Source organism: Choloepus didactylus, chromosome 3, assembly GCF_015220235.1.
Source record: "Choloepus didactylus isolate mChoDid1 chromosome 3, mChoDid1.pri, whole genome shotgun sequence".
Classification (NCBI taxonomy): Eukaryota; Metazoa; Chordata; class Mammalia; order Pilosa; family Megalonychidae; genus Choloepus; species Choloepus didactylus.
In genome coordinates, this window is record NC_051309.1 from 95,905,980 (window position 1) to 95,920,052 (window position 14,073).

Sequence of the window (14,073 nt, forward strand, 5' to 3'; positions counted from 1 at the left end):
TGATTCATCTTGTAATTAGCTATGTATACTTTAACTTTGAATTCTACCTCTAGTTCTACTGTTATGGTTTCTCCAGGATGGCTTTCCAACCTCCAACCTTCTAATCTATCATTATTTCTCTAAAAGTTTTTCCTCTAAACTTTTCCTCTTCATTCTAGGAAAGCTTCTCAAGTTTCTCTCTCATTGTGTAGTTGATGTATTTTTAATAATTTTTGCTCTTTACTGCTTCCCACATAGTTTTTTTTTTAAACTCTCTCTTTTAGTCTTTGGTAACAAACTCCAGGTTTCTCTTTTCCTTCCTTATTTCAACTGCTCTCTTTTATGTCTCTAGACTTTCAATTCTAAACCTCTTTTCCTCTTACAGCTTACTGCAATTTTTTCAAAGAGATCAGTTATGTTCTTTAGCATACTTTGAGAAAACTAACAATATTACTTTTCAAGTTTTACTCTGAATGATGTAAAAAAATTCTCTGATATCAGTTTTCATTCTGAGTTTTTAGGGCAAGTCATCCTTTCCCTAAGTTTGTAATTTCTCCTCACAGGGTACAAAGAGCTTTTTCTTATTTAGTGGTTCTTAAGTGGGAACAGTTAATACAGGCTGAGCCATTACCTGAGTGGGTAAATTGTCCTTAGTTTATATCATCATCCACTTGCTGTGGTTAGATGTGACCTCTTGAATACAGCTTGAGGAGCAAGTAGATTAATCTACTTTAGAACAGTTTTTCATGCCTACCAATGCAAATTTGCTACTTGGTAAAATTTTATGACTAAGCTGGTGATTCAAAAACAAATTTGTAGTTTTTCTTTGTACAGTGTACACTTGAAAGTGTGTATTAAGTCCAATAATCTTCCTACCTTTATCCTTCTCTCAAATTCTTTTTGTTAGGTGACTGAGGATCCCCTCTCCTGTCCATTGTTTTGAATATTGAATGTCCTAGTCTCTGAATGGATATAGAAATAAAGAAGTTAATGGGGCAGATAGGTGGAAAAAGAATACACAACTCAAAAAATAAGTTCCTGTTCAGTTAGGGAAATGCCACATGCTTTTCTGGCCACTGCAGTAGACAGTGGGAGGAATCCAAGTGTTTTTTTTTCTTACTGTCTTACTTTATGGCCATCTGTATTGCTTTCATGGTGGAATATGAAGTCTGCAAGGCAAAATATGTTTCTCAGTCCATCTGAATGGATGATGTGCCCTTCTACACATGGTTGTCTTTATCATTATTATGGTGCTGTCTCTAGTTTGTTTTCTTTTATACCATTATTATAATTTAAATGGGGAGCTAGAATAGCTACATCAGGCAAAGCTAGCCTGCTAGCAGTTTAAATTAGAAGTTTATGTTTTATTAAAATCTGAAGTTCCCACAGAAAAGCCCAAAGGTAAGCAGAGAAACCAAGGAAAGAAGTAGCAAGTGATCTAGGTAAAATGGATATAAAGGTATCAATTTTCTACAAGTAAAACTTTCTCTTGATTGATTGTGCTGAGGGAAGAAATATGAAAAGAAGCATTAAAACTATAAAAATTTAAATAAGGGATTGAGCCCAGGGAACATGGCAGAGAAAGGAGCTACAGGACTCAGTCCTTCCACCAAAACAACTATTAAACTGGCATGAACTGTCTGAAACAACTATTTTGAAACTCCAGAGGCCATAAAAACACTGTACAGCATCCAGGGATGAACAGGAGGAAGAGGTTGATAGATTATGGTAAAGAACAGTAAATTACATTCTCTGAACAGCAGAGACCAGCACCCATCCCCCCCTCTAGTGGCAGGATGCCATGGGATTTGGTCCCTGGCTAGCTTGCTGGTGACAGAAAGGGACATAAAAAATCCTCTTCCCCAAGAACAGGGGTGGGCACAGCTGATCGATGATCATGATTTAAGATTAGCGAATTTGGATAGTTGGGTCCTAGCTCTGAGGAACACCTATTTTCAACCACCTCAGACAAAGGCAGTGGCAGCCATTGTTTTAACCTGCCTAGACAAAGGGGCAGCCATTCTTTCAACCCTCTCTGGACAGGGGAGGAGATGGTGGAGAAATAAGAAGCAGCACTTACTCGGGGCTGCAGGGACAGTTAGCTGAAAGGCTGCATTTGCTGAGCAGGCCAGGAAAGCTCAGATTTCGGGAAACACTGGAGAAGCTCTTGCTGCCCTTCCTGATTGATCCCCTCCCCAGGGCAATTTGGAGCTGATAATCATCCCCTTTGTGGGGCTTTGGCTCTGTTTTGGTTAGGAAACACTGACCTGGTTGCAAAAGCACCACGAGACAATAAAAGGAGGATAAAAAACTATAAAGGAAAAAAGGCCTGCCAGCTTCAAACACCTGGGAGAGGGACGTCTGTCTCCTGGAAAACAGAGGGATAACCAAACTTCTGAAAACAGAAGAACTCTAAAACAGCTAATAAGCAAAAGCCTAGGACAAGACAGTCCCAGAAAGATAGGGAAACCCCTACATACTGCATTCACTTTGGACAGACCTTCCTGATAGGGGGGCTGGAGCACAAGAAAATCTCTATCTTATCACCAGCTGGTTACAAAATCAAAAACAAACATCTCAGGGAATAAATCTCAGAGTTAACATTTTAAAATATTAAAATATACAGTGTGCAAGAACAGAGTATAAGACAAAGAAAGAAATAGGAAATGATGACCCATTCAAAAGAAGAAAATAAAAATCCATGTGCCAGTTTGAAGGTATTATGTCCCCCAGAAAAAGCCATGTACTTTGATGCAATCTTGTGGGCAGACATTTTAGTGCTGATTAGATTGGAATCCTTTGAGTATTTCCATGAAGTTGTGACCCACCCAACTGTAGGTGATAACTCTGATGAGATAATTTCCACAGAGGCGTGGCCCCACCCATTCAGGGTGGGTCTTCATTACTGGAGTAGTATATAAGCTCAGACAGAAGGAGCGAGCTTGCCATAGCCAAGAGGGACTCTTTGAAGAATGCACAGGAGCTGCAGATGAGAGACAGTTTGAGGACGGCTGTTGAAAGCAGACTTTTGCTCCAGAGAAGCTAAGAGAGGAAAAACACTCCAAGAGCAACTAAGAGTGACATTTTTGAGGAACTGCAGCCTAGAGAGGAACATCTTGGGAGAATGCCCTTTTGAAACCAGAACTTTGGAGCAGACACCAGCCACATGTCTTCCTAGCTAACAGAGGTTTTCCGGACACCATTGGCCATCCTCCTAGTGAAGGTACCCGATTGTTGATGTGTTACCTTGGACACTTTATGGCCTTAAGTCTGTAACTGTGCAACCAAATAAACCCCCTTTTATAAAAGCCAATCCTTCGCTGGTGTTTTGCATTCCGGCAGCATTAGCAAACTAGAACAATCCAGAAAACACCAAAGAAGAAGATGAGAATGTGGACATATCAAACAAAGTCTTTAAAAACATGATCTTAAAAATGCTCAAGCAGATGATGGAAAATACAGAGAAAGAAATAAAGGATATCAGGAAAATAATGAATAAGCAAGGTAAGAGTCTTAAGTAAAGAGACAGAAATTTTTAAAAAGGAACCAAAAATACTGGAATTGAAGACCACCATACTGAAATGAACAATGCCCAGGGGGTATCAAGAGCAGACTGGAGCTGGCAGAAGAAAGAATCAAGAAGGCAAGACACTTGAAATAAGTTAAGCTGAAGAGCAGAAAGAAAAAAGAAATATTATAACTGAAAATAGCCTACGACAGCTCTGGGACATCATCAAGCACACCAATATATGCATTGTGGGAGTCCCAGAAGGAGCAGAAAAAGAGAAAGAGGCAGAAGGAATATTCAAAGAAATAATGATAGAGAACTTCCCAAACTTGACAAAAGATGTGATTATGCACATCCACGAAGCTCAGAGAACAATAGGAAAAACCCGAAGAAAAATATACCTTGTCATATACAGATTACACTATTGAATGCAAAAGACTAGGAGAGAGTTTGGAAAGATGCAAGAGAAGAGCAATGTGTTACATACAAGGGAGTCCCAGTTTCATTTGGTGCTGTCTTCTCATCAGAAACCATGGAGGCAAGAAGGCAGTGGGTTGACATACTCAGAGGGCTGAAAGAAAACATGTGCCAGCCAAGAATTTTATATTCACCAAGACTTTCTTTCAAAAATGAGGGAGAGATTAGGACATTCTCAGTTAAACAACAGTTAGGGAAGTTCATCACCACTAGACTTGCCCTACAGGTAACACATAGGGAGTTCTTCAGGTTATAAAGGAAAAGGACACTAGAAAGTGGTTCAAACCAGCATAAAGAAAGAAAGACCTGTGGTAAAGACAGCCATTTGAATAATTATAAATGCCAATATCATTGTATTGTATTGTTTGGCATGTAACCCAATTTTTTACTTCCTACAGGTGCTAACATGCAAATGAGTAAAAAGTAATGATAAATCTAGGCTTTTGGACAAAGATGTAAGAGGTAACAAGTACCAAAAAAATGGTGGGGAGACAGAGTTATATGAAAAAGTGTATGTGCATATTAGTGAATTTAAGTTTGTATCAAATCAAATATGATTGTTATATATTTAGGATGTTAAATTTTAATCCCTTGGTAACCACAGGGAAAACAGATGAAAAACATAATCAGGTAGAAGTGAGAAGGAATTCAATATGGTACAAGACAAAAAAGCAAATAAATACAAAAGTAGCCATTATTGGAAGTGAGGGACAAAAAAAGTATAAGACTTACAAAGCCTAAATAGCAGAATGGTAGAAGAAAGTTCCATATTATCAGTAGTGACTTTCAATGTAAATGGATTAAAATCTCCAGTCAAAAGGCAGAGATTGGAAGAATGGATAAAAAAGAATGACTCAACTATATGCTGTCTGCAAGAGATTCACTTTAAATTAAAAGATACAAGTAGGGTGAAGGTGAAAGGATGGAAAAAATACATGCCAAGCAAGCATAAACAAAAGAGAGCTGGGGGTAACTATACTATTCTCAAATAAAACAGACTTTAAATAAAAAACAGTTACAAAGGAAAAAGATGGTCATTATATACTGATAAGTGGACAATTCAACAGGAAGATGTAACAGTTATAAATGTATATGCATCTACCAGCTGAGCTCTGAAATGTATCAAGCAACTACTGACAGATTAAAAGGGAGAAACTGACTATTCTATATTAATAGTAAGAGACTTTAATACATCACCATCAATAATGGATAGAACATCTAGTCAGAAAACCAATAAGGAAGTAAAGGACTTGAATATTACACTAAACCAACTAGTCCTAACAGACATATATAGAACACTGCACCTTACAAAAATAGAATATACATTCTTCAGGAGTGTTCATGGATAATTCTTCAGAATAGACCATATGTTAGGTCACAAAACAAGTCTCAATAAATTAAAAAATATGGAAATCATAAAATATATATTCTCTGAGTATAATGGATAGAAGCTAGAAATGAATAACAGACTAAGAAAAAGAAAGTTCACAAATATGTGGAAAGGAAACAATATACTCTTAAATAACCAACGGGATAAAGGGGAAATCGGAAGCACAATTAGGAAATATCGTAAGGCGAATGAAAATGAAAATACAACATACCCAAACTTATGGGATGCAGAGAAGGCAGTGCTGAGATGGAAATTTACAGCTCTAAATGCTTAAAAAAGAAGGAAGACTTGAAATTGGAGACCTAACCTCGAAACTTTAAGAACTAGAAAAAGAAGAGTGAAGTAAACCCAAAACAAGCAGAAGGAAGGAACTAAACAAAGATTACAGCAAAGATAAATGAAATAGAAAACAAACAGAAAACAATAGAGAAAATCAACAAAACTAAAAATTGGTTCTTTGAAAAGGTTAATAAAATTGGCAAACTTTTAGCTAGATTGATAAAGAAACAAAGAGACAGGCTACAAATAATGAAAATCAGAAATGCAAAATGGGACATTACTATTGACCCCACTGAAACAAAAAGGACCCTGCTGAAATAAAATGAACAACTGTATGCCAATGAATTATATAACCTAGATGAAATGGACAAATTCTTAGAAACACAAAAACTGCCTATATTGTCTCAAGAAGCAACAGAAGATCTCAACATGCCAATTACTGGTAAAGAAATTGAATCAGTTATCAAAAACCTCCTAACAAAGAAAAGCCTAGGATGGGATGGCTTCACAGGGGAATTCTCCCAAACATTCCAAGAAGACTGAACTCCAATTCTACTCAAACTCATCAAAAAAGTTGAAGAGGAGGAAACACTCCTTAACTCATTCTGCAGGACCAACATCACTGTCATAACAAAGCCAATAAAGATATAAGGAAAGAAAACTACAGACCAATATCTCTTATGAACATAGATGCAAAAATCCTCAACAAATACTAAAAAACCAAATCCAAAAGCACACTGAAAGACTTATACATCATGATCAAGTAGGATTTATTCCTGGTAGGCAAGGGTGGTTCAACATAAGAAAATCAATTTATGTAAAACACCACATTAACAGAATGAAGGAAAAAAACACATGGTCATCTCAATTGATACAGAAAAGACATGACAAAATACAGCATACTTTCTTAACAAAAACACTTAGAATACTGGGAATAGTAGGTAACTTCCTCAACATGATAAAGTGCATATACAAAAAGTCTACAATTAACATCTCACTTAACGTGAAAAACTGAACGTTTTCCTTCTAAGATCAGGAACAAGACAAGGATGCCCAGTGTCATGATTGTTATTAAACACTGTACAGGAAGTTCTTGCCTGAGCAATTAGGCAAGAAAAAGAAATAAAAGGTATCCAGATTGGAAAGGAAGAAGTAAAAGTTTTCCTATTTGTAGATTATATGATCCTATATATAGAAAATCCTGAAAAATCCACATCAAAGCTCCTAGAGCTAATAAATTAACTCAGCAAAGTGGTAGAGTACAAGAGCAACACCCTAAAATCTGTAGTGCTTCTATATACAAGAAATGAAAAATCAGATGAAGAAATAAAGAAAAAAAAATCCATTCACAAAAGCAACTAAAAGAATCAGATATCTAGGAATAAATGTAACCAAGGATGCAAAAGACCTCTACACAGAAAACTACCAAACATTATTGAGAAATTAAAGAAGATCTAAACGAATGGAAGGACATTCCATGATCATGGATTGGAAGAATAAGTATATTTAATATGTTAATACCAACCAAAGCAATTTATAGATTCAATGCAATTGCAATCAAAATTCCAACAACCTTTTTTTGCAGAAATGGAAAAGCCAAACATCAAATTCATATGGAAGGGTAACTGGTCCTGAATAATTAAAGATATTTTGAAAAAGAATGAAGTTGGAGAACCCATACTTCTCAACATTAGAACTAATTACAAAGTCACAGTAATCAAAAAAGCATGGTACTGGCACAAGGACAGACATATAAATTAATGGAATCAAATTGAGACCTCAGAAATCAACCTTCACATTTATGGGCAACTGATTTTTGACAAAGTAGCAAAGACCATTAAACTAGGAAAGAACAGTCTCTTCAAAAATTGGGGCTGGGAAAACTGGATCTCCATTTGTTAAAAAACAAACAAACAAACAAAAACTCCTACCTCACTCATACCTTATACAAAAATTAAAAAATCAATTCAAAATGGATCAAAGACCTTAATGTAAGAGCTAGAACTATCACACTCCTAGAAGAAAATGTAGCTAAGCATCTTTAGGATCTTGTCTCAGGCCATGGTTTCTTAAGACTTTACAAGCAACAAAAGAAAAAAACAGATAAATGGGACTTCATCAAAATTAAAAACTTTTTACTTCAAAGGACTTTACCATGAATGTAAATCAACAACCTACACAATGGGAGAAAATATTTAGAAACCATATATTCAATGAAGGTTTAATATCCAGAATATATAAAAAACTTTCCACTTAACAACTAAAAGACAAACAACTCAACAAAAAAATGGACAAAGACTTAAACAGACAGCTCTCCAAAGAAGATATACAAATGGTCAGAAAGCACATGAAGAGATGTTCAAAATTTGTAGCCATCAGGAAAATGCAAGTCAAAACCACAATGAGATACCATTTCACACTCATTAGAATGCCTGCTATTAAAAAAAAAAAAAAAGGAAAATAACAAGTGTTGGAGAGGATGTGCAGAAAGAAGAATACTCATTCACTGCTGATGGCAATGTAAAACAGTGTAGCCGTTTGGCGGTTCATCAGAAAGCTAAGTATACAACTACCATGTGACCCAGCAATCCCATATAACCAAAAGAATTGAAAGCAGGGACACAAACAGATATTTGTACACCAGCGTTCATAGTGGTCTTATTCACAATTTCCAAAAGACGGAAGCAACCCAAATGTCCATCAACCAATGTAGTATAGACATATAAATAAAATGTGGTATATACATACAACTGAATAGTATTCAGTCATAAAAAAGGAATGAAGTCCTGATACATGTAACAAGAAGGATGAAATAAGCCAAATACAAAAGGACAGTTATTGGATGATCTCACTGATTTGAAACAATTAGAATAAGCAAACTCAGAGTAATAATATAGAACATAGGTTACCAGGGGACAGGGTTGGAATAGGGAATAAAAAGCCTCAAAATGTACAAGTTTCCTATTTGGAATGATGCAAATGTTTTGGTAATGGATAGAAGTGATGGTAGTACAACATTGTGAACACAATTAACAGCACTGAAACATATATCTGAATACGCATAAAAGGCGAAATGTTAGATTGTATATATGGTAACAGAAAAAAAAATTTTAATCCATGGAACTACACTACACAAACAGTGAAACCTAAGTTAAATCACAGAGTTTAATTAATAGTATAATTATAATAATGTATTATCATCAATTGTAACAAATGTTCCATACTACTGCAAGGGTTGGTGAAGGGGTGGTGTATGGGAATCCTGTATTTTATGCATGATTGATCTATAAACCCAAAACTTCCCTAATAAAAAAATTTTTTTTAATAATTTGTCTTTGTTTCTTAGGATAGCCTAAACAAATGTTTAACATTTTCCATTAATATTGCTAGACTTAAATCTAGAATCTATACTTATCTCTAACTATGCAAAAAATATAACTAGTGATTTCCACGAGTTAAGAACTCAATATTGAGTCCTTAGAGAACTCTATGATAAACAGTAGTAAAGGCTATAAAAATTTTTCAGTGTAAAATAATTATACTGTTGGTCTGGTTCAGTGGCTTTCAACTACAGGAATACATCAAAATCTCTTATGAGACTTTTGAAAGTTGGAACCCTAGGAACTTTTAAAGAGCTCTACTGGAAGATGTACCTTTTTGGTTGAGAACTACTATTCTAGTCAAAAAGAATAGAGAAAAAAAATATTTTCAATATAGTTATTTATCTAAAAGACACTCAAAAGAATTGAGAGCAGGGACACAAACAAATATTTGCACATATAAATAAAACTGTATAAATATATACAGTTATTTATCTAAAAGACACACTACCTGACTTTGTCATCTTGGTAAAAAATTAAGTAGATAATTAAATAGACGGGCTGCTTGTTAGTTCCACGTATTACCTGGTAGTCTAAAACATGCCATAAACAAATAAAATGTCTGCTCTGCTACACCTCTCCAACCTATTCCACCAGATAATGAGGAATTTTTACCTCAAAATGGTACTTTGGAAAATAAGTATCATGCTTCTTAGAGAGGATAAATTAACTTAAAATTTAAAATCAACTATAACCAAAAAATCAGAAATATGCAAATTATATTGCAAGTTGTTTTGAAAGGTATTCTCCCTAAAAGGTACCTGAAAATGCTTTAGAAAGAAATTTTCTAATATCTTGATAGGAATGGCAAGATATAATTTCCAGATCCCATCTAATATTAGATGATATTTTGATTTTAACTTATCCACAGCTAATTTTTTTCATCAACATAAATTCTACAGTTATGGGACTTTCATAAAATTAATGGTTCTTAGGTTATAGCAATAAAAAATTAACAAAATCCTTAAGAATGAGTTTGTATGTTGAATAGCTAACTTAGAAACACATCTATTTGACATTCCTTTCAGGAAAATTAGAAAACAGATGAAATACTGAAATTGGCACTAAGCAATTCCAAATCTACTAAAATAGTTATTTATCTGCAATTTGCCCTGTGACTTTAAAAACTTGGGCTGAAATTGATTAAAACAAACAGACAAACAAAAACTGTCAATGCCTGAGTTTAGATGGAGCACATGATGAGAAAGAGAAACTGGCAGAAGATCAGTGCAGTTGCCAGAAGACAGATGTTAGGTTAGCAGGGAATAAGCATAAAGAGGCTTGTTCAAAGTCTTGTTTAGCTGTTTAGAGTCTGCTGAAAGAGACTGGTCGCAAAGCACAGATATGTAGCTCCTGAAGTGAATATTTAGGATTTTGATAAAAACAAACCAACAAACGAAAACAGGCAAAGATGGGATGTAGTTATACAGGCTGTATGCATAATCCAGGTATTTATAAAGAAGAAGGAACTCTTCTTTATAAGAAGGTCTGATGGCATTGGCCAAATTCAGACATTGACAGTGGGATCTGATCCTGGCCACACAAGTGTGAAGTTGAGAAGGGAGCAGGTAGAGACTGGAAGGAACAAAAGTGGAAATTAAGAACCCTAGTCCCAGCGGCAGCAAACCACAGAAATCAAAACCTGTGTTGCAGTCACTGAAGACTCAGACAAATAGAATTAGAACTAGCAACAGATCCTAGCTGGATCTGACAGGGGGCCAGACAAAATAATTCAGACAATAGCAGGCTGAACATGGCGCAGAACACTAACTGCAGGTTGCTTTGATGCCAAGCCAAGCAACTGAGGCAAGAACTCCTTTTTTTTTAGGATGCCAGTCTAGAACACTGAAAGAGACCAGGGTATGGACATCCTTGCCAAATTTCTTTCCCCTGAAGTTTTCAAGTTCATGTTTATTTATAGCAATCTCACCAAGGGTTTGGCATAACTTGTCCTTCCCTTTCACTTCCTTAATCATTTCAATGGGGCTGGTAATCCCTAATGAGCATCTGGGGAACAATGACACTTACTGTTTGAGCTACTGTAGCTGAAAGAAACTTGCCATATGGGATGGCGACAGGTGTAGATTTGTAGCTACTATTTCTTTCTTTTGTGAAACAGAACAAAGGCTCTGTGGTAAGTTAGGTTCGGTTGGAGAAATAAAGAAATTAGAGAAGACAGGATCCTTATCAGAATATATTTAATCTTGGGTGTGACTATATATGAGTGTGTCTATTTATAAGTACCTTGCTTTATTACAGAAAGAATTGAAGGCAAATGAAATGTGCAGTAGACTAAGGCAGTTCAGTGAAGACAGTAAAAAAACAAAACAAAACTCAAGTTACAGAAACTGACATTCTACAAGGTGAAAAGTAAAGCAAGATTATTATTGAAAGGGCTTATCTGGTGGTCTGTTTCTGCATCCTGCCCACCTTTCCCCTAGCACAGCCAGGTTCTGGGACTTCCACTGTGCATGCTAGCCTCTTGGTAGGCTATGCATCTTTACCTTCTATGCCAGATGCAGACCTGCCTCGTTGCTAAACATCTTGTTTTGTACCTCTATTCCAATAACTGGATCCATGGTTATATCCTTGCAACTTGAGTCCCGTTATGGATCATCTACTCTCCTTCCCCAGACTGGAGCCCTGCTTTGCTCTCCTCCTCTCTCTGTTCTCCCTGAAGACTGCCCACTCCCAGGATTGCAGCCATTGTGTTTTACTGTTCCACCTCATGTGGGATCTTCAGAATCAACCACCAAACTGAACACCCCACCAACTGTCTCATCCTCATCCTCTCTGGATGCGACTGTCACCTGCCTGGCTGCTTATGGCTGGATCTAGCTCTGGTTAGTACATATCTCAGCTGGTGTGTCTCATTTCTTGATTGGCCTTTCCTCCCTCTGGGAAAAATGTGACCACTCTTCACTGTCAAAACATAATATATAGCATTTAATATTCAAAATTCCTAGTCAGGGAAGATATTATTTTGCAACTACCCATCATTTTTAACTTTTCAAAGACACAGTTAATATTATTGGATATAAAAGAGCCAACTTAGTTTTTCATCATATTAGCAAGTCATTATGAAAATCATGAGACTTACAATAGCTCCCATTTATGAGCCCTGCATCAAAGGAATCCCAGTTAATAAAATGGGAGGGAAGGCTTGGAAAACAATTTATTTAAATATATTTAAAACATTTAAGTATTAATTTGCTCATACTAGAGATAGTGAGAAACAAAGTATACTAATTTATAAATTAAATCATTAGGGGATTAGTAGATTTTATTGACTCCAAAAAATCTAGAAGAACTTAATCATAGTTAACAATCATGTTTACATTCTTCTATTCAAATATGTGATATTAAAATAACCCAAGAAAGAAAAGTCTATCTCAAACCAGCAATGCAAATGATTGAAAAAAAATAACTTTTATCAAAGTAATTCTTACATAACTTCTAATACTACCATAAAATGTTATTCAGAAAAAGAAATAACTTTTTAAAATGTTTTAATTTTAAACTAAATAATTACTCTTTTTGAGTTTATGAGATAGATTCATTAAGTTTAAATTTGCATTACATGAAAAGAATGGCTGCTGGCAATATTTCCTTTTCCTTGCCACTGTAAACGCCATTGAAAATGTTGGCTAGTATGGACATTCATTCCTTATTCCTACTTTTATTTTAGTATTCACGACTTTGAACACTGAAAAGGTCAAATAGCTTTTATCAAGAATTCAATAAATATATTATTAATTTTCATTTAATTTACTTCTCTTTAGTTCCATTCTGCAAGTACAGATTTAGTTCATACTCCACTACTGCACAGAAAAAGATCTAATGTAATCCAAGTCTTTTTTGGTGAATGAGCCTTCCTCCCCCAACCCCCAATATATGTGCAGAATAGAGATTTTTATTTTAGGTTCCAGCCCAATCATCAGGCAGTTATTGAAATTAAAATGTTATCTTGATATTTATGAATTAAAAAAAATATATATATATCTTCATTTAGTCTTTTCAACTATGTTAACATTTTAACATTTAGTCAAGTATTATACTCTTATCACACTATAAAACACAATTATATCTTTGAGAGATTAAGATTTATAAACCCATTTTCCCAATCTGCTTTTAAAAAATAGTAGTTGAAAAAAAAAATTCAATACTATTTAAAACATAAATTGATGGTACCCAATTTATGACTATGACATTCAGAGGAATGATTCTCATTCATTGGCATCATCTAGTGCTACAGTCTCTGTTTCTGTGTAAAATTTAATTTCTATTAATGTATGATAATTATTTATTTGCTATTACTGTATGTATTTACATAATGAACACCAGAGTCACTATGTACTCAACAACATCCTCATGTGTTCACTATAATTGCATAGTTGAGACAGTCTCTGCACCAGAATATGCTGATATAGTTGGCAGGAAACCAGGATGAATAAAATGGACCACCATGTTGTCTACATCTGAAACCTCAAATGTTCCTTCTCTTACCACAAAGTGATTATGCAACATGCTGTAAGTTGCTAAAGCACAAAACACTACTCAAAAGCAGCTATTTAGCTAAGCCTGAAGTCCTAGATACATTTCTAAGCATTTGGTGCTTGAATTAAAGTCTAAATCTAACTCTGGGACTGTTGCAACAAATCAGAGTCAAAGATAAATAAATTAAAAAACAAATTATGTATCATGTATTCTGACATTTCTTTTTAAAAGTGGTAAATTTTAAAGTTGGGGAAAGTTCAAAGAGAAACTTCAGAATTTTTTACTTTAATTTTATGGTTACATTATTTTCAAATATATTTTCTAAACTTTTGAAGAGCGTAGGTAGTGAGGAAAAATGTAATAAGCAAGAAAACTTAGTTCTAGGTTGTATCTAAATCAGATGGTTCATTGAAAAATTACATTATGCTTTTTGTCACTAGAGAGACAAGATATTGAGAAGTGATGTCTAACATCTACTTTGAATTCTATAAACTTACTTGTTTTAACAGCTGCAATTCTGCCTTTAAAGGCTTTAGAAAACAATCCTGAACTCCATGAACTTG

At 35.0% G+C, this 14,073-nt stretch overlaps 1 protein-coding gene across 6 annotated transcripts in view; it reads right to left on the reverse strand.

Annotated features, from left to right (window-relative positions):
* Positions 1-14,073, reverse strand: part of FAM13A (family with sequence similarity 13 member A) — a 380,146-nt gene that overhangs the window by 76,015 nt on the left and 290,058 nt on the right. The gene's annotated exons all lie outside the window — the stretch shown is intronic.